The sequence below is a fragment of the Onychostoma macrolepis genome, chromosome 09 (assembly GCF_012432095.1).
Source record: "Onychostoma macrolepis isolate SWU-2019 chromosome 09, ASM1243209v1, whole genome shotgun sequence".
In the NCBI taxonomy this organism is placed as follows: Eukaryota; Metazoa; Chordata; class Actinopteri; order Cypriniformes; family Cyprinidae; genus Onychostoma; species Onychostoma macrolepis.
Genome location: NC_081163.1, coordinates 36,322,839 through 36,344,280, shown reverse-complemented (window position 1 = coordinate 36,344,280; position 21,442 = coordinate 36,322,839). Strand labels below are relative to the sequence as shown.

The window sequence follows — 21,442 nt, the reverse complement described above, 5'->3', positions numbered from 1 at the left end:
TTGGCCATAACCACAGAGATTCAGAGGTGATGGTTGTAACTCAACATCAGAGAAAAATTTCTTGTAGGTGGCCATATTAAGCAATGACACCTTAGCTCCTGTGTCAAGAAGCAGTGGAATGCAACAGTCTTTCAGCTGCACACCACATGTAGAGAAAGTGACTGAGTGAGGACCAACTGTATGAATTACTGCTGGTGAAGGCTGCGAACTGGACTTTGATCTGCACCACCTTGCAAAGTGGTTGAGCTTACCACAATGTCTACACTTTTGGCCGATAGCTGGGCAGTCTGGGGACCTGTTGGCATGACGAATGGAGCCACAGTTGCCACATTTCCGTCTTTGTTGACTTGACTGAGGCTGTGTTTGCTGGATGATTGCACCTGCAGGCTGGAACTCCTCATCCATGACTGTATTTGCAGGTACAGAAGTGACATCAGTTTTAGCTGCATTAGTCTCTGCTATTTTAGCTGCACACTGTGTAGCTTCTTCAATTTGGAGTGCCAGAGTGAGAGCCTTATCCAGAGTAAGTTTGTCATCTTCCATAAGCAGCCTCTCTCTAACCCGTGCACTGTTTGTTTTTTCAATAAGTTGGTCTCTAATTAGCTCGTCACGCAGAGCACCGAATTTGCATGGCTCAGCAAGGCTTTTTAAATCAGCGACAAACTGACTGGCTGACTCACCAGATCGTTGGCATCTTTGTCTGAAATTTAGCCGTTTCAACAGCACACTATGACTCCTTTGAAAATGTCCTTTTAGTCGTGCAACAGAGTCAGAGTACGTATTTGCAGCGCCGAGCGTCTGGAAGATCCGTAATCCTTCCGCGCCGAGACAATGGAGGAGAAGTGCGCGCTTTCTCCCGTCCGGGACATCATCCAAGTCCGCGGCTACAAGGTACGTCTGAAACGACACATACCAGCGCTCCCACGGCACGACAGGATCACCAGCGTGGGGCAGAAGGGCGCAACATATTCTATCTCTTTCATTTTTATGTTCTCCTATGTTGTTTGTAACTCGCAACATTATCCACAGACAGATGAATCCCTGCAGACAGGCAGCTCACTGACTGCCAGGAAGACAACAGATAGAGAGCAATCCTCTCTAACACCAGGTACAATCTTTTGAGTTAATTAACAGACTTTATCGCATTGTACAATAATTGTTCTATTTCACTTTTTATTATTATTTTTAACAACACTATCTGAACAGTTTGAATCATTGAGATTGTCTCCTGGCTTTTTTTTTTTATTAAGCTGAATATGAATTTAAAATCATTTTAATTATTTTTAAGGGATGGAAATATTACACAAGCAGTCTTCAGCTTTAGACGTGAACATTATTTTGAAATCCACTGTACAATAGAAATTCAGTGTATTCAGTTGTATGTTCAACATTTGATTTATTATTCTTAAAAGTGAAGTCTGATGTTTGAGATACTTTACATTAGGTTGTTAGTGATTTCAAAAAACTTTTGTGGGTTTATGAGGCGTAAGATTCCTGGCCTGAAATTTCGCCCTGATCCAGTCCTGCACACTGTGTTTTCCAAGCTGCACAAATACAAAAGGGACATTTGTTTCTGTAGTTTAAAACATCAGTAAATACAGAGAGTTTATTGGGGAATAGCAAAGTGTTTGCATTATATAAACGAACTAACTTAAAGCCCGTGTAAAGTCAATACTAAATGTGTGTTCTGAGTTTGTCACACCACAGAAAAAAAATGTTTTATTAACCACCCAGCCAAATTTGAATGCTTAAAAAAAAAAAACGCCAGGTAAATAAAACAAAGTATCAAAATCTTGAAAAAATAAGCAGTATTCGCTGCTCTCAAATGCTGGGGGCGTGTCCACTGGCGGCGCTGAAACCACGCCCACTCGCGGGAACTCTGCCGTCTCTCTCAACTGTCTTCCTCTAGCAGCTTATTTTATAAGGAGACAGAGCTGTTTTGTAAATTATCACAACCAGGTATTATGCATTTACGTGACAAAGGCATAGCTAGCTAGCAAACTGTAGGCTGTAGTAACTAACGGTAATGACAGTAACTCGCAATTGAGCCGTGAACCACTGATGCTAATGCACTCTAGTTATTAGGTGTGTTCGTCTTGAAACAGCGCTGCAGAACGATCAGTGTATGACATCAAAGTACCGCGAGAGCGATTTGAAAGCATCAGGAGCGTCTGCCACACACCGATCGATCTGCGCAGTGCTGCTTCAAGTCGAACACGTGTCTTATAGTGTTGGGGGAGGGGCCGTGCTCGGTGGCTGGATTGCGTCATCGAGTCACGGTTTAGCCCCGCCCAAAAGAAATCCTGATCAAGTGGATGAATATTTTTAAATGTGATTGTTGGTACATTTTACCAGTATTTACCATACTTTCAAAACAAAGTAAAATAGGAAATCTATGCAATATGAAAATAATTTAAGGAAAACATTTTTTTTTTTTTTTCTTAATAAAACAAGATTTGGTTTTCCAAAAGGTACATCTTGAAAAAGGGGGATCGTCTTATATCAGGGTCAATACGGTAAATGAGGGAGTCCAAGGAACGTGGTTGGGAACCATTGGTTTAGAAAACTGCTTCACTGTGAAGTACATGCAAGTAGCACAGTCAATACAACAAGCGTTCAGCATAAAACGGTTAAAAACAATGAAAATATCCTCACCTGTGGTTTTAACCGACAGTGACTTGCAGAACAGAATATGCCCACTGTTAACAGTAATGTCTTTGTAGCGAACAATTGCAACCAAATGATGTTCGGGAGGAGCACGTCAGATTCTTAGCCTAATTAACACAAGAGGAGCGCACTCAAGTTAATCAACACTATGAGGTATAAATACAGCAGACTTACCTCAATCCATCGACGGTTTACTCCAGCTATTTATTACCAGTTTATAAGTGTACTTATGATTACTTGATTATTCTGCATGCATTATTTGTTTAACAGCTGGCCACTTTTACACTTTTGACCCTAGAGACAATAGGAGTGATTAAAAAATCGTATTTAATATCAGTAGCGGCTCCTGACCGTAAATTTAGGTCGGCCAGATTATTTTGTAAACTTTATATTATAATCTCTGAACACAAAATTTTAGCAGAGATGTCCTTGCGTTATCCTGTGAGTGGTGCTAATGTTGATTGACAGGCTCAAAGTAATGTTACACGCATAAAATGCTGTATAATAATTGCCTTAATATAGTATTTATCACCTCCAAATGTTGATTTAGAATGTTACAAGTTGTGGAGCAATTCGGGTGAGGAAAGAAGAGCATGTGCCTCAGACCATGAGGATTCACACATCGTTGCATCACGCACCTGCTGCGCTTAATGGAGAAAAACAGAAATTAAGTCTATAAAAAGAATAAAATAAATAGGACCACACAAAATATATAATAGGGTATAATATAATTAACATAAACAAAAGGGAAAAAAAACCCTGTGCAACAAGTATAGGCTACGCTCCAGGATCCACGTGATCACGCTGGCGCCTCACGCACACACAAACTACATTAGTTCTAGCATTTCATCAAACTAAAATGCAGTCAACCAAATATGAAAGTTACACTGTTTATTTTAAAGGTTTGCTGTGAAATCAGCGTGCAGTGCCCAAACAAACATTTTTACGCATGTGAAGGATTTTACGCGAATATTGGAACATGAGTGAAGTATAAAGCCATCTTTAAAGGCTACATAATAAATAATAGTTTAACAACCAAATAATACAAATATGGCAAAAAATGTAAACATTTGGATTCTTGTCGAATGAGAGAGGCTCGTGAGCACAATGCCATTTCAGCTTTGCTTGACGTTTGTGTGCTGTTTCTAATAAATGCCACTAGCTTATAGTGTGATATATATTTATTATGGTTTAATATATAATTTTATAGCTGCTTATTTTGTCATTTCTTGTTCTGTAATATCGTTAAATGTAAAGGATTTGTTGTGGACTGAAAGGAACTAAATAGGCTAAATAATGATGTAAAGGTTTCCTTATATTTACCAGTATCTAATATACATAAAAAAAGGGTGTTTTTAAGGGCGTGATATTCAATTGACGATTGCTTTCAGCCGTCACATTTATCAACATACGATCATTCGTACACTGAGATTGGCGGCATACGAATGCTTCATGAATCACACCTGAACTCGGTCGAAAGTTGATTTGTGCGCTTGGATCTGCACTCGTTTCTACGTTAGATTGATAAATGAGGCCCAATGTATTTGAATGGTGACTGAGTCTGTCAGTCTCTGATATTCTTGCTAACGTCTCCCTTTCTGTTCCATGGAAGAAAGATAGATTTGGTTTTGAACAAGGGTTTGTAACACCAAAATAGTTTAAATCATCTTCAATGTTCATTTTACAGTGTAAGACTATGTAAAGACATACAGTGTAATGCTGTTTTCTCTTTTTCAGGTTCACCTGAAGACACAGAGAAAGTAACAGAAAACAATATCCCTGAGCAAATGACTGAAGATTCCAAATCAAATGTCGCAGAAAAGGTATTTGCAGAAAATCTTTATAGAACAGATAAGCTCTGTTATGAAACTGTAGATCAGGGCTGGGCAACTCCTGGAGGGTCATTGTCATACATTTTCTGTTCCAGATTCATACACATTATTATTAGTTATTGTAAAATCTTACTTATTTAATGTTTTCTGTTATTATGTCATATATATATATATATATATATATATATATATATATATACACACACACATACACAGTGGGGCAAAAGGTATTTAGTCAGCCACCAATTGTGCAAGTTCTCCCACTTAAAAAGATGAGAGAGGCCTGTAATTTTCATCATAGGTATACCTCAACTATGAGAGACAAAATGAGAAAAAAAAAAATCCAGAAAATCACATTGTAGGATTTTTAAAGAATTTATTTGCAAATTATGGTGGGAAATAATTATTTAGTCAATAACAAAATTTCATCTCAATACTTTGTTATATACCCTTTGTTGGCAATGACAGAGGTCAAACGTTTTCTGTAAGTCTTCACAAGGTTTTCACACACTGTTGCTGGTATTTTGGCCCATTCCTCCATGCAGATCTCCTCTAGAGCAGTAATGTTTTGGGGCTGTCGCTGGGCAACATGGACTTTCAACTCCTCCAAAGATTTTCGATGGGGTTGAGATCTGGAGACTGGCTAGGCCACTCCAGGACCTTGAAATGCTTCTTACGAAGCCACTCCTTCGTTGCCAGGCGGTGTGTTTGGGATCATTGTCATGCTGAAAGACCCAGCCACGCTTCATCTTCAATGCCCTTGCTGATGGAAGGAGGTTTTCACTCAAAATCTCACGATACATGGCCCCATTCATTCTTTCGTTTACACGGATCAGTCGTCCTGGTCCCTTTGCAGAAAAACAGCCCCAAAGCATGATGTTTCCACCCCATGCTTCACAGTAGGTATGGTGTTCTTTGGATGCAACTCAGCATTATTTCTCCTCCAAACACGACAAGTTGAGTTTTTACCAAAAGTTCTATTTTGGTTTCATCTGACCATATGACATTCTCCCAATCCTCTTCTGGATCATCCAAATGCTCTCTAGCAAACTTCAGACGGGCCGGACATGAACTGGCTTAAGCAGGGGACACGCCTGGCGCTGCAGGATTTGAGTCCCTGGCGGCGCAGTGTGTTACTGATGGTAGCCTTTGTTACTTTGGTCCCAGCTCTCTGCAGGTCATTCACTAGGTCCCCGTGTGGTTCTGGGATTTTTGCTCACAGTTCTTTGATCATTTTGACCCCACGGGTGAGATCTTCGTGGAGCCCCAGATCGAGGGAGATTATCAGTGGTCTTGTATGTCTTCCATTTTCTAATAATTGCTCCCACAGTTGATTTCTTCACACCAAGTTGCTTACCTATTGCAGATTCAGTCTTCCCAGCCTGGTGCAGGTCTACAATTTTGTTTCTGGTGTCCTTTGACAGCTCTTTGGTCTTGGCCATGGTGGAGTTTGGAGTTGGACTGTTTGAGGTTGTGGACAATATAATGTCTTTTATAATGATAACGAGTTCAAACAGATGCCATTAATACAGGTAACGAGTGGAGGACAGAGGAGCCTCTTAAAGAAGAAGTTACAGGTCTGTGAGAGCCAGAAATCTTGCTTGTTTGTAGGTGACCAAATACTTATTTTACCGAAGAATTTACCAGTTAAATCTTTAAAAATCCTTCAATGTGATTTTCTGGATTTTTTTTTTCCTCATTTTGTCTCTCATAGTTGAGGTATACCTATGATGAAAATTACAGGCCTCTCTCATCTTTTTAAGTGGGAGAATTTGCACAATTGATGGCTGACTAAATACTTTTTTGCCCCACTGTGTATGTATATATATATATATATATATATATATAGTGTGTGTATGTATGCATGTATGTATGTATGTTTGTACCAAGAGCACCTTAAAAATAAAACACAAATTCCTTGTTTGTCTGCACACACTTGGCAAATAAAGCTAATTCTGATTATGTCCTGCAGAGTTTAGCTTCAGCCCTAATCAAACACACCTGAACAATCTAATCACTGTCTTTAAGATCACTAGAAAGCCACAGGCAGGTGTCTCTAATTAGGGTTGGAGCAAAACTTGCCCAGCCCTGCTATAGTTGGTGCAGGCTGATGGGTCCTTAATCTGCTAGCTATCACATTGATAAAGGGGTAGTTTGCCCAAAGATGAAAATTCTAGGGATGCACTGAATGTTCGGCAACCAAAATTATTCGGCCAAAAACAGCAAAAAGATTAAACGAAAGAAAAACAAATAAATTGTACCGAACAATGACATGACGCGATCAAATAGAGTTGCGCACTAATGCAGCAAACATGTCGGCAGTGTGGAAGCATTTAAGGTTGTCCGAGAAAGATGCAAAAATCATTAAAAGCACAGACAGTGAGAGACTGTTTAGTGCTGCATCTGCATCTCATGTCTCTGATGAGAAGTGGAAGGGGTGGTTGTTACTGGTTACTGTATGATGATTGAAATCACAAAATGGCTTGATATAATTAGTAAATATCAGCAGAAAAAACATTTTGTAATACATGCACGAATTGCCCATCTACTTTTTAGCCAGAGTTCAAAGTCCAAAGCGTGAGGAAAATCTGCACTGAAACAGTGTTACTTGTCAGTTAACATTTTTATGAATTTACAAGGCATGTGGCAATGTGATGCGTTTGGCAAACATCTTCCCAAGATCGTAATGAAAATAATTTATAAATCTGCTGTTGTCAACAAAAAGCACTGAGGTCTTCCTGCGGGTTTCTGCCAAAATAAAAGCTGAGAAAAAGCAACTCCATCAACATGCATAAATGTTATTTTATTTATTCATTCCTTTATTTAACTAGGGGGGTCATATTGAGACTATAGTCTCTTTTTCAAATGATCCCTGGCCAAGAAAGGCAACACTTAAAAAATAAATTAGGAAAAAAGAAACCTAATCAACAACAAACAAAACATACCACATTACATAATGACATAACAACACTACAAAAACCATACCATACTTTGCTGCATGCATATAAAGAATATCTCCATAGTCTACAACAGACAAAAAAGTAGCAGCAACAAGTTCCTTTCTTACTTTTAAATTAAAACAAGCCTTATTTCTGTAATAAAAACTTAATTTAACTCTCATCTTTTTTACCAAGTTATCTACATGGGGTTTAAATGAGAGCTTTTCATCTAATAAAAAACCCAAGTAATTATAACATGACACTCTTTCAATTTCCTGGTCATATAGAGTAACAATTTGAGGCAAATCCCGTACCTTACTAAAGTGAGTATCTACATAAATATAATTTATGTAGATTGTAAACAACAAAGGCCCTAATATGGAACCTTGAGGGACTCCAGCTATTAATTCTGCCTCCCCTGACATAATGCCTTCACAAGTGACACACTGATATCTACTAGACAGATAATTCTTAAACCATTAACAGAAAACCCAATTTTAGACAGACATTTTAACAAAATAGTGTGATCAACCGTATCAAAGGCTTTCGAAAGATCAACAAATAATGCTGCACAAGATTCTTTACAGTCAATAGCACTAACAATATCATCAACTACCTTAGTGGCTGCTGTGATGGTGCTATGCCCTTTCCTAAAACCTGATTGAAAAGGAATAAGTATATTATTTACTGTTAAGAAATCCTTTAACTGATCACTAACCAAAGACTCAAAAATTTGAGCTAATACTGAGAGTTTTGAAATAGGACGATAATTGTCCATAATAGTTGGGTCCCCATTTTTAAAAAGTGGTGTTACATACGCTGTCTTCCAAGGTCAGGGTATAATATTTTGTTCCAAAGATAAATTAAAAATATAAGTTATTGGTTCAACAATAATGTTACACCACAAGTTTCAAAAGGAAAGGGTCAAGCCCATCAGGCCCAGCTGACTTTTTACAATTTATATTTCGCAACGCGAATAAGACTTTCTCCCTTGAGATTGGCTCAAAAGTAAAAAGGTTCGAACCCCAAGCATTGGGGAGAAATAACCCTGGAGATGAAAGATGTTCTAGCGCTGACTTAAAAAGGAGTCCAGCAGAGGCAAAATTATTATTAAAAAAAAATCAACTAGATCTTTTTTATCAGTAATTTGCACATTATTAACATTTACAAGTTTAGGAAGAGCTGAAAATGAAGAATTTTGTACTGTTTTCATTGAATTAATAATTCTCCAAAATTTAGCTGGGTTTTTTAAATTTCTCGTTGTCTCATCAATGTAGAACTGTGACTTAGCTTTACGTATTTGTGTGGTACATTTATTTCTTAAATATCTAAATTTGACCCAATCATTTTCTTGCCCAGATTTCCTTGCCCTTGCCCAGGCCAAATCCCGTTTATGCAAGAGAGTGGATAATGCATCAGAAAACCAGAGATTATTCCTCCCCTTTACTTTGAACTTTCTCAGGGGTGCATGTTTATTTAAAATACCCATGAATGAATCCTTAAAATATGACCACGCCAATTCAACATCAGGAATTAAACAAACCTTTTTCCAATCAAAATGAAAAATATCATGGATAAAAGCTTGCTGATCAAATTATTTGAAATACCTTTTCTCCACAATTCGTGGCACTGTCTTTTTAAGTTTGCAATTTCTAATCATACCAATAACACAATGGTCACTTATATCATTTGAAAAAATACCTATTTGTGTGCATTTATCTGGATTATTAGTTAAGATCAAATCTATTAATGTCGACTTTAAGTCCTTTGCGTTTGGACGAGTGGGAGCATTTATTACTTGAGTTAAATTTACAGAATCACAATAATCTTTAAGGTCCCTTGAAACATCTGTCAACCAATTCCAGTTCAAATCACCAAGAAGAAGAATTTCTTTCTGATGCACAATATCTGCAAGTGCAGTTGAAAGTATAGATAAGGCTTCCTTGTTAGCTGAAGGGGTCTATAGCAGCAAGCAACAGTTAGTCTAGTATTTCCTAATTTTAAATCAATAGCCAACATTTCGAGGCACTTAGGAACAGTCATAGACTTTATCAAAATAGCATTTAGTCTACAATTTACATATATAACGACACCCCCTCCTTTGCTCTTTCTATCTACACGAAATATATTGTAACCATCAATGGCAATATCATTATCTGAGAGGGTTTTCTTCAACCACGTCTCTGATATGGCAATAATATCTGCCTTCGTAGACACCGCCCATATTCTAATAAAATCAATTTTAGGCATCAAACTACGGACATTCAAATGAACAACTTTCAAACCAGGTCGACTTGAAAACTCAGAGGGAACATACAAACATTCAGGTTCAGGACCTGGGTTTGATTGAACACTTCCTGCCATAAGTAACATCAATAATATGAGACGACGTTGCCACACGTTTCGATGTTATATACTCAGACAAACATTTGCCAGGGTGCCCTTAGAACAAGTGTCCTGGCATGTCGGTGTCATGACAGATGCCTCCAGGACAGGCTGGGGCGCTACAACAGGGCCTTGACTGCTTTGGCACATGAACTGCCTGGAGTTGCTGGCGCTGCTGCAGGACAAGCACATGTTGGTCCACATGGACAACACACAGCTATTTCGTACATCAACGTGTAGGGATGTCTATGATTGTAACGGGGCTGACGAGACATGAGACGTGCGGATCCATGTGGAAGCTTTTATTTAAAGGCATGGTCATAAATACAGGCAGGGTCGAAACAATGGCAAACAGGTATGGCAGGGACAAGACAAAGAGTAATCCTAGGACAAGCGTGGGTCGACGATCGGCGAACAGTATCCCGTGGGGCAAGGCAGAGAGATAATCCAGGTACACGAGCTAGAATCCGAGAGAGGTGCAAACAGTGTCCAAAGGCAAGGCAAGGGTTAATCCAGGGAACACAGGCTAGAAACAAACACGGGAAAACAGGCAAGGCAAGACTAAGTCAATAAACTGGGCTCCGTAGAGTAGCTATCGCTGGGAGAGTGATAATCGCTATACAATACTCGGCAGTGAGGGAAAGAAAGTCCAGGGTTTATATAAGGCATGTAATCTGTGTGTGCGTAGGATTAGGTGTGCGTGTGATTAGTGCAATCAGCCGTGTGTGCGCAATCAGTGCAATGAATGATGGGAAATGCAGTCTAGTGTGAAGTATGGTGTGAGAGTCAATGTGGTGAGCGAGTGACCTCTGGTGGTGAATGAACGGAAGTGTAGGGACAGGATTCGTGACAATGATCTAGTGTTAATTTTGTCAGCTATTTTAGTCTTAATCCCGTGTTTAATGTCCTTGTTAGTTTTTATCATATTTAGTCAACCTTATCCTGTTTAGTTTTAGTCGATTAAAAGTCTCAACATTTTAGTCTAGTTTTAGTCAATGAAAACTTGACATTTTAGCAACAAGATTATTATTAAATTAACCGTACAGCAGTATTCATTTGGGCAGCCATTTTTAATTTAGTCTTACTCAAATGTACATTTTAGATATATTTAGTCAAACTTGTCCTGTTTTTGTTTAGTCAAGTTTAAGTCAATGAAATGTATGAGTATTTTAGTCAGGTTTTAGTCAAATTTTTATCATGCTATATAATGGTTAAACTGATCAAAATTATTTTTGCTAAAAAAAAATATATATTATCGTCGTGATTGTTGTCATTTGAGAAATTTACTTTTGCATTTCAGGTATTGCACTTTAACCAGTAAGCACAACTCAATAGAATGTGAACTCATACATGGTGTATTTTACCTCATCTAGTGTACTGATTTATTATAGGCTTTTTATTATATAAATTAATCCCAAAGAAATATTATAACTGTGAAATTAGTAATTCCACTCTTTCCAAATGACAATAGCCTATTTCTCTATTAAAACAACAGTGATTGAGTAAGTGCATTTATTCAGCAACCACAATCGCAAACAATTTTCACACTTCTGCAACGAGTTGCCAGATTGCTTAAAATAAGCAAAACACCGAGCAGAAAATGTATCCATGAAAACAACGAAGCTCTGATTCGGGGATTTGAACTTTTGATATCTGGCAACCACACTCATGAAAGCTCGCGTAGTAGAGGCATGAAGATCAGTCCGCAATAACATTTTGTCTCCTTTTTTTGACGAAAATAATTTTACCAAAGACCTCTTTTTTTTATTTTTTGAATACATTTTAGTCTCGTCTTATTTCGTCAACGAAATTGCATGTCGATGTAGTCATAGTTATCGTTTATTGACCTTATTGTCATCTCGTCTTAGTCATGGGAAAAAAGCAACAAACATTTTTCGTCATAGTTTTCGTTAACAAAATGAACACTACTACGATCACGTCGTATGTCACAACTCACCCACCATCTCCTCCTCTGGACTCAACATTCCAGGGGAGCTCAATCGTGCAGCCAACAAACTCTCACAACATCTCATTTTCACCGGAGAAAAACTCCATCCCCAGACGGTCCAGCTGATCTGGAGTCAATTCAGGGAAGCTCAGGTAGACCCGTTTCTGACGAGTTCTCCCACTGCCAGCTGTACTACTCCCTGACCCAGGCACAGATTCACTGGCACACAGCTGGCTCCAGGGTCTACGCAAATATGCGTTTCCCCCAGTGAGCCTTCTCGCATAGACACTGAGCAAGCATTGCAGATGGGTCCCCTGAAGGAATGCAATATCATTTTAAGATTTTGAACACATGCAAACACTTGCTTACATTTTATAGGTTTGTTAAGAGACTTTCTCACCAGTTTAACTGAACAACCAATTGCTTGAAAATACTTAATTGGTCATGTGGAGAAAAAAAGTCAACAAAATATCAACATGAACATGATTAACCAGAAACCCCCCAAAATTGTACAAGGCTCATCCATTTCACTCATAAGATATGCCGAAATATACAGCGGGTAAAAAAAGCATTTTTCTTAGTAAATATATTTCTAAAGGTGCTGTTGACTTGAAATTTTCACCAGATGTCAGTAACAACCCAAGCAATCCATATATACAAAGAAATCAAAACAAATAAGTTCAGAAATTAAGTTGTGTGTAATAAAATTGAATGACACAGGGAAAAAGTATTGAACACATGAAGAAAGGGAGTTGCAAAAATGCATTGGAAAGCCAAGACACCAGCTGAAATATATCAGTAATTAGAAAGCAATCATGCCCCTCCTCAGTGAAAATTAATATTAGCTGCTTCAGTCTCAACACCTACAGTACCAGGATGATGAAGATGAAACAATGGTGGACATTTCAGCAAGACAATGATCCCAAACACAGCCAAGGAAACTCTCAATTGGTTTCAGAAAAAGAAAAAACAGCTGCTAGAATGGCCCAGCCAATCACCTGATTTGAATCCAATAAAAAATAAGAACTAAAGATCAGAGGTCATAGAAGAGGCCACAGAACCTTCAAGATTTGAAGACTCTGTGGAAGAATGGGCCAAAATCACACCTGAGCAATGAATGCGACTAGATTCTCCGTACAGGAGGCGTCTTGAAGCTGTCATTACCAACAAAGGCTTTTGTACAAAGTATTAAATAAATTTCAGTAGTTCAATAGTTTTTCCCTGTGTCAATCCATTTTATTACACATAACTTAATTGGTTTGTTTTATTTGTATGTATGTATTACTTTGGTTGTCACTTAGTCACAGAAAAAAAAAAAAAAAAAATTCACATTGCCGAATTTACGCTGTCCGTGACGGACAGATCGTTAACGGCCGGTCTACGTGGTAATACAGTACATCGGGCAGAACATCCAAGCGCTCGCCCATCATTCATCGACCTCAAATATGGCTTATCATCTGAAAGATGTATGTAGTAGCCAGGGCCGCATTAAGACCTCACTGCGCCCCGGGGCTATGACTTACTGCAGGGCCCCCCCCATCACAATAATTATATATATAGTTTAAATAGGATTTTTATCCTATCAACATTTTTGATGCACTGAAATTTCATAATTCTTGTTACTAATTACAATATCACAAAAAATAATACTAGCCTAAGTAAAACCAGGCTTACTTACGACAAGAGAACAAAGACACATAAATCAACCCACTTGAAAAACTTAAAATACTGAATAAAAAACATTATATTGTATAAAGTAAATATACAAATAGACTGAATAGTCTTCACTGTATAAATTCAATATAGATTAATTCTTATTTTACAAAAGTGATTCAGTCAAGGACATGGAGTGATTTTCTTTCTGATGTTTGATTCACATTATTGACACAAATGGCAACAGCAGCTATATCAGGCTGCTTTTGAGGAATAGTTCACCCAAAAATGAAAATTCTGTTGTTTTTCTTAAATTGTATGAGTTTCCTTCTGCTGTTGAATGCAAAAGAATATATTGGGAACAATGCTGGTAACCAAACAGCTGCTGCATGACTTTCATAGTATGAAAAAAAAGACGAAGACAGAAATAAAAATACACTATTGGAGTCAATGGGGCCCAGAAACCTTCTTGTTATGAACATTCTTCAAAATATGTTGAGGTGAACAAAGAAATTCATACAGGTTCAGAATAACTCGAGGCTGAGTAAATGATGACAGTATTTTAATTTTTGGGTGATCTATCCCTTTAAAATCACATCATACAATGCCAGGAACTCACATAGCCTACACTTCACATGCATGCTTTATCTTTAACTATAATGTTCATGTAAGACACAAATGACTGTTTACGAGGATACTCGCATTTTGACACATAGGCCTAACCATATTTGAACGTTTAAGCTCAAGGCGCGAAAAAGAACTCAAGTTTAGGCAGGTGCTTAACGTGCAGCGCGTTTTTAGGCTGTAACGGGTGCATTTAACGGGTTTAAATGATAAGCTAACATCATGACGGGTGCAAAATAAATTGTGCCCCGCTTCTTAATGTCCCTGAACAGTTAAATTTGTTTTTAAACCACAATGTTTAAAATGAGTTTAAATGATAAGCTAACTTCATGACGTGCTCAACGACATATTTCTACCGGATTATTTCTCAACCCAAAAGCGAATATAGGCCTATAGAGGTTGTTCAAATACAACAAGCAATATACATCCATCAAGTTAATAATCAAACTAACCTAAAATCTGTGGCGACAATGACGCTGTTTTTATCTACTTCATGTGTCCGGTCCACTTGCTGTTCCACAACTTCTACTCTATCATCAGCTTTAGTAAAATAACCTGATAGCTGGGAATTTTACTGACTAACTCGTGTTTTTCCCTCTCTCCTTATTTTTATTTTTTTAGAATAGCCCCTCTCTCACATTTTATTTATTTATTTATTTTGAATAGTTGACATTTTTACTTTTCGAAGATTGTTCTTTGCATGACCATTTCCAGATTACGCTAGAACGAAGCGAAGAGAGGTGAGTGCGGACGCAGCGGTCACTGATAGATAGGCTACACAGGTCGTTCAAAAGCAATATATAAAATAAATGCATTTGATTGGTAAAACAAATGCAAACGTGACATTTCAATCTCTAATGGTACTGCAATGAAATTTATGGAAAAGCTCCACTAAATAATAGCAATAATAAGTGGGGGGCATGGTGGGGCTTTGGCGATCTGCGCTACCAATGACCAGTCAATCTGCTCCACAGCCAATCACGGGCCCCCTACTTGCTCGGGCCCCGGGGCTTCAGCCCCGCCTAGCCCAATGGTTAATGCGGCCCTGGTAGTAGCAACTTTACATGGCTGCTCAATCTAATGTTAATTTAGAGAAATGTGCACTGTTGAAGTGTCTGTGCGGAGTGTGGAAACTGAACCGTAGCTCACTGCAGGACAGATGATGGCGCCGGTGTGCTCTCTTGCTCTTAAAATACTCTCTCACTTTTTCTCATACAGATAAAAGTAATGCATCTTTCAAATCTGTAAAGACTCTACATTTATTTGTGTGCACTCACAATAACAACAAAACATTGCACTTTTGTAAAATAATGAAAGCAATCAGGATGCACTCTCGGTCTCTGTGAACTTGAGTGTGAAACTCTGCCTTACAGACATGAAAAATATCTATAGAGAGTGAAATGTCTACTTTCAAATGAACCAATTCAAATGGAAAACAAATGTTCTCAATGTTGCCTACCTCAATCTGGGGAACAATGTACATGCCAGAGAAACCAAGACGTATCCCTGCTGCCAGGCAAACACCTGTGCCAGCCATGCCAGACTCTGTCTAACCCAGTCCTCTGACTATAAACAAATACAGAGATACCTCTACAACACAATCAAATACTTTAACAAACAAACACATCACCAATGACTCTCACCTACCTGTAGGGGCAACCTCGATCAAATGACAGTCATAGGATTTCATCCAACGTATCGCTCAGAAAATAAGCTAACATTAGCTACTGTGCGCCAACAACAACCTAGCTAACATCACCAACATACCTGGTTGGCGACCAAATATGATTCATATAGTCAACCAGTTTACGTACTCATTCCACTGCCCACTGACAGGGAAATCGATGAACAGGATCACCAACCACATGAAGGCAGGAAGAACTTTACTGGACCTGCCACATAAACATAACTACTGTTTTACACATTGTTGCCATATTATATTTTACATTGAATAAAATAAATATTGTTTTTTTGTTTTTGTTTTTTTAATAAAACAGGGAGAAAACAAGGATGCTGTAACAACCAAAGTCAGACAAGATCAACATGTACAACAAGAAAAGACTGAAAGAGAAAAAATAGAGCATCTATATACCAGACTTCATCTTGAAGACAGGCGCAATAACAAACTGAGAGCTGCAGATGTTCTTCAGATAACGGCACATTCATTACAGTTCCATGAGTCTTGTGCTGAAGAGGAGTTGATTCTGAGTTTCCTACAAAAACTACTGATGATGGACTACAGAGCAAGATACATTAAAACTAAAGAGACCAATGAGGAAGATCACACACAACAAAGAGACAATGACTTACCTGAAGATGAGAGTGATATTTTCAAAGCAATATATTTGTCTAACAAAGGAACAAGACAATCTCAGCGAATTGACCCGATGGATGTTCAGATGGCCGCGTTTCATTGTGCTGATGGTTTCCTTAAGCAGCTCATAGTGACTAAACTGTCCCAATGTCAGTACGCTCTGCCTTTACTTGTTCATGATCCATTCACACAACAGATTGAGTTTCCTCTCTGGACATTTAGACAAATCAACAAGAGCTGGAAAATGAGAAATACCAACAATGATATCATCAGTCACATCCAACAATCTACAAAGCTCAAACTCCAATGGTGTCTTTTTTCAGGTTTGGCTCTGTGTCTTCATCCAAGTCTCATCTGATGAACAGTCTGATCAATGAGAAACACAACACGTTCTTCCACAGGAACTGCCCAGGCAGCAGCAGAACCAAAGTCCTGATGGATGGAGTGGTGGAGATCGCCTGGTTCTGCCCCTCTGGGAAAAACACAGATAAATTCACTGACTGTGTTGCATTTTGTAATCTTCACGGTGATACAGGAGACCATGAGAAACAGCTGAAGATCCTCACTGAAATGGCCTCAGTAAATGTTGTTGTTTTACCACGACTGGACAGGAACGAGAGACATACAACAACAATCCAAAACCTATACAGGAATCCAAAGCCACTCATTTGCCTTTTTACTGAAGATGAATGTACTGTAACTGAGATGAAGAAAGGGAAATACAAAATCGGTTTGAAAGACCGTAATCAGTCCGATGTATCTGAAGAACTCAGAAAAACTATTGAAAATTGTCTCTCAGAATCTTCTTCCACTTTCAGACTTGAAGATGTGTCCAAACTCTCAGACATCAGAGTAGATGAGGAAGATGAAGATGGCTGCAGGAGAGGAAGAGAAGCAGCACAGAAGATGATTAATTTACTGGAGAAGAAAGACCTGACAAAAGTCAAAGAGTCATTTCTGCCTTGTCAGGGGAAACTGTGGCATCAGTGGAGTCAGAAGAACAAAGAACTACATCGACCTCAAGCAGATATAACAGAAATGCAAATGAGTAGAAAACGAACAGAAATGAAGAAAATCCGTGAAGAGCAGCATGAATCTGATGTCAGCCAGTTTATGAAGCTCTTTATTAAAGAAATGAATCCAGATTCTGCAAACAAAATGTTTTTCCTCAAATGGCTCAGAATCTTTCTTGATGAATATATCTCAGCTGACCTTTATGCTTTACATCACAAGTATGATGAAAAGTGGTCAACAGTGTTAAAACTGAAAGAGAACAATGAAAATCTGAACATCTTAAAGCTGAACAAGCTGACCTTGAGAGAATATCTGAGGAACTTCAAGCTGCAGCCTTTGGTTTGGAGCACATCATGAGGGAGATCGGTCAAATCTATGAATCGTGTTCATCTGTGAAGAAGAACAAGAAAGACCTGAAGTACAACTTTTCTTCTCTCCCGAGTCTTGCATCAGAGATGATGATCTCTGGATTTCCACTGGAGCTGATGGATGGAGATGCTGCTCATGTTCCTGTGATCTGGATCTCTGCTGTTCTAGATGAACTCATCCGGAAACTGGGAGACCAGAGAGTCTTTGTGCTGTCAGTTTTAGGGATTCAGAGCTCTGGGAAATCCACCATGCTGAATGCCATGTTTGGGCTCCAGTTTGCCGTCAGTGCTGGTCAGTGCACCAGAGGAGCTTTCATGCAGCTGGTCAGAGTCTCAGACGAGATGAGAACGCTGCTCACCTTTGACTATATTCTAGTTGTTGATACTGAGGGGCTTCGTGCTCTAGAACTGGCTGGAAGATCAACAAGGCATCATGACAATGAATTAGCCACATTTGTTGTTGGTCTTGGAAATCTTACACTGATCAACATCTTTGGTGAAAACCCATCTGAGATGCAGGACATTCTTCAGATTGTTGTTCAGGCCTTCCTGAGGATGAAAAAGGTCAGACTTAATCCCAGCTGTGTGTTTGTGCATCAGAACGTTTCAGACGTCACAGCTGAAGAGAAAAACATGGAGGGAAGGAGACGGCTGCAGGAGAAACTGGATGAGATGACAAATCTTGCTGCTAAAGAGGAAGTCTGTGATGCAGAAAGTTTCAGTGATATTATTAGATTTGATGTTCAGAATGATGTGAAGTATTTTGCTCAGCTCTGGGAGGGCAGCCCACCCATGGCACCACCAAACCCAAACTACTGTGAGAACATTCAAGAACTAAAAAAAACTATTATGTCTCATGCCTCAAAATCGCATGGCATGAGGCTGACACACTTGAAAGATCGTATTAAAGATCTCTGGGAGGCTTTACTGAAGGAACGATTCGTCTTCAGCTTCAGAAACTCTCTGGAGATTTCAGCCTACAGGAAACTGGAGACTGAATACAGCAAGTGGTCCTGGAGTCTTCGGAGTGCCATGATGGAAACTGAGAACAAGTTACACAACAAAATAGAAAATGAAGCAATTCATGAGGTTGAGGAAACTGATCTTCAAAGAGAACTGAAGAAGACAAGTGAGGAAGTGGAAAAATCCATGTCAGAGTTCTTTGATAAAGACACAGATGCAGATTTACTGATTCAATGGAAAATGTCATTTGAAACCAAAATCAAAGATGTTCAGGAAAACATTGTGAGAGAAACAAAGAGGAAATTAAATGAGGTTCTTCAGCAGCGAGACCTGAAGAAAAAGATTGATGCTCAGAGGACACATCATGAAAACACTCTCTTGGAAAAGAGCAAAGAACTTGCCTTAAAACTCAAAGACAGAGCAAATGATGAAAAAACAGTGAAGAAAGAGTTTGATTTGTTTTGGAAACAGTGTGTTAAAAACATCATCAGAGACTCACCTGCAATAAAAGAGATTGACATATTGACAGATGTGAAAATTCTCCTCAGTGACATCTATAAAAGTGCTCCTGTAGACCACTGGGGAAAAGCAAGGATATTTTCACTGTACTGAGTTTTACTGATTACGTGAAGGTAAAGAAATCCAGTGGAATTACCGGAGCTTTCATATATGCCTACAGATCAGCTAGAGAGAAGTTGGGTTACATTCTATCTAAAGAGGATGAAGCCCAAATAAGATCATTTGTCACAGATGTTTCTCTGCAGACAGACAAAATGATTCAGTCATTTAACATTTCAAAGATGGGCTACAACAAAAGCTGCATTCAGAAACTCACAGATTACATCAAGGCAAGAGAAACTGAACACGCGGAAGCATCAGTGCACTATGTGTTCAAGAAAGAATTCTTCATGGATTTGGTTCTATCAATCTCTAAGAGAGCAAACAAGATGATCACTAACCAACACAGACTGTTCAGGGAAGCCAATGATCCTGTAATATATGTTGAGAAGAAGAGAGAAGAGTACTATAGTGTTTTCCAGAAACACCTCCAAGGAGCTGCATCAGCTGTCATTTTTGGTGAGATCATCTGTCAGAAACTCAAAGAACCTTTTAAGCAAAGTGTCTACAAGAAGACTGCCAGAGATTTATCAGATGAAATGAAAACAAACTGTGAATCACTGAATGGAAACAGATCAAATCTGGAGAAACACATTCTGAAGACACTGGCAGAAAAGGAGGATTTTGTCAAATACATGGACTACATTCGTAATCCCAGAGATCACTTCAACAGTTTCATCAGAGATGAAGTCAGACAGTATATCACTGATCAGTTCAGAGTCAGTGTTTTACCCAAGATGAAGAAGAACATTAAACTCCTGAAGCAGAAGATAGTAGAAGCAGCACATGAATCTACTGAACATGTTCAAGTGAACAGTGGAGATGCTGGTTTGTGGTTGAAGGGTTTTACAGAGAAGCTCTCAGGTGTGCTGATCTTCTCTGAAAAAGACCTCAGTGGAGTGAAACATGATGATGTTGATGATTTCAACCTCCTAGAAGATGTGATAAGAAATGGACTTCCTGCTATAATGACTGACATCAGTAATGAGTTTAACATGCATACATTTGATGAAAAATTGGACCTCGAGTTCAGGCCAGATGAGCTTCTGATTGATCACTTCTGTCAGTGCTGCTGGGTCCAGTGTCCGTTCTGTTCAGCCATCTGCACCAACACCACAGAAGACCATCCTGGAGATCACAGTGTTCCCTTCCATCGAGTGGATGGACTCAAAGGCTGGCATTACTATGGAACAGAGCATCTCAGTGCTGATATTTGCACAACTTTAGTGACAAGTGGTAAAAGATTTTGTGCATCAGGTAAGTGGTTTCCATATAAAGAATACAGAGAAGCAGAAGGAGTTTATGCAGAATGGAGCATCACACCTGATGCCTCTGAGCTGCCGTACTGGAAATGGTTTGTGTTCAGGTTCAAGGAAGATCTGGAAAAGCACTACAATAAAACATTCCGGGGTCAAGGTGAGATCCCAAATGAATGGACAAAGCTCACAAAAGATTGTGCTATTGAGAGTTTGTATACATACTTTTAAAAAATAAAAATAAATAAACAGAGCAGAGCAGAGCATATACTGTATGTGCAGAACATAATATAAAGCAGGGATTTCAAACCTGTCCAGGGGCCTGTTTCATAAAACAAGTTCACCAAATAAGCCAGGCTTATTTTAGTTAACCTGACTTATTGTCAGTTAATTTGGTTCCATAAAGCAAGTTTACCATAGCTCAAGCTCAGTCACAGTGGCAACTTATGCTGGGGCAGGCTAACTGTCAGGCTAAGCTGAGTTCCTCTAACACTGACCAATAGGAAAAGATTGATATTACTTACCAACAACTCTCTCACATACAATTATTTGACTTTATTACCAGTCCAAAAATAAAAGCATACAGAAAATGCAACTTAAACAATAATTGGCTACAACCGACTGTATTTAATGTACTGTGTCCAAGATTTTAAAATAACTTACATGTAGGTTTAAAATTCTAGACGAGGAACATTTAATGTTCAACAACAAATAATGTATATTTTACTCAGAATTATTGTACTCCTACTCTATTGTGCTCCGTCTGTTTAGTGCACAGGCGCGCAACAGCACTCGTTCTGGTGTGTAAGCCTCGCCCACTCCTAATTAAGTCAAATAATAGTATGTCAGAGAGTCAGCTGT

The 21,442-nt window shown here is 38.7% G+C and overlaps 1 pseudogene; it reads left to right on the top strand.

Moving 5' to 3' along the window:
- The first annotated feature begins 831 nt into the window (after positions 1 to 831).
- On the top strand, positions 832 to 20,812 carry LOC131546683 (interferon-induced very large GTPase 1-like; annotated as a pseudogene).
- The last annotated feature ends 630 nt before the right edge of the window (positions 20,813 to 21,442 follow it).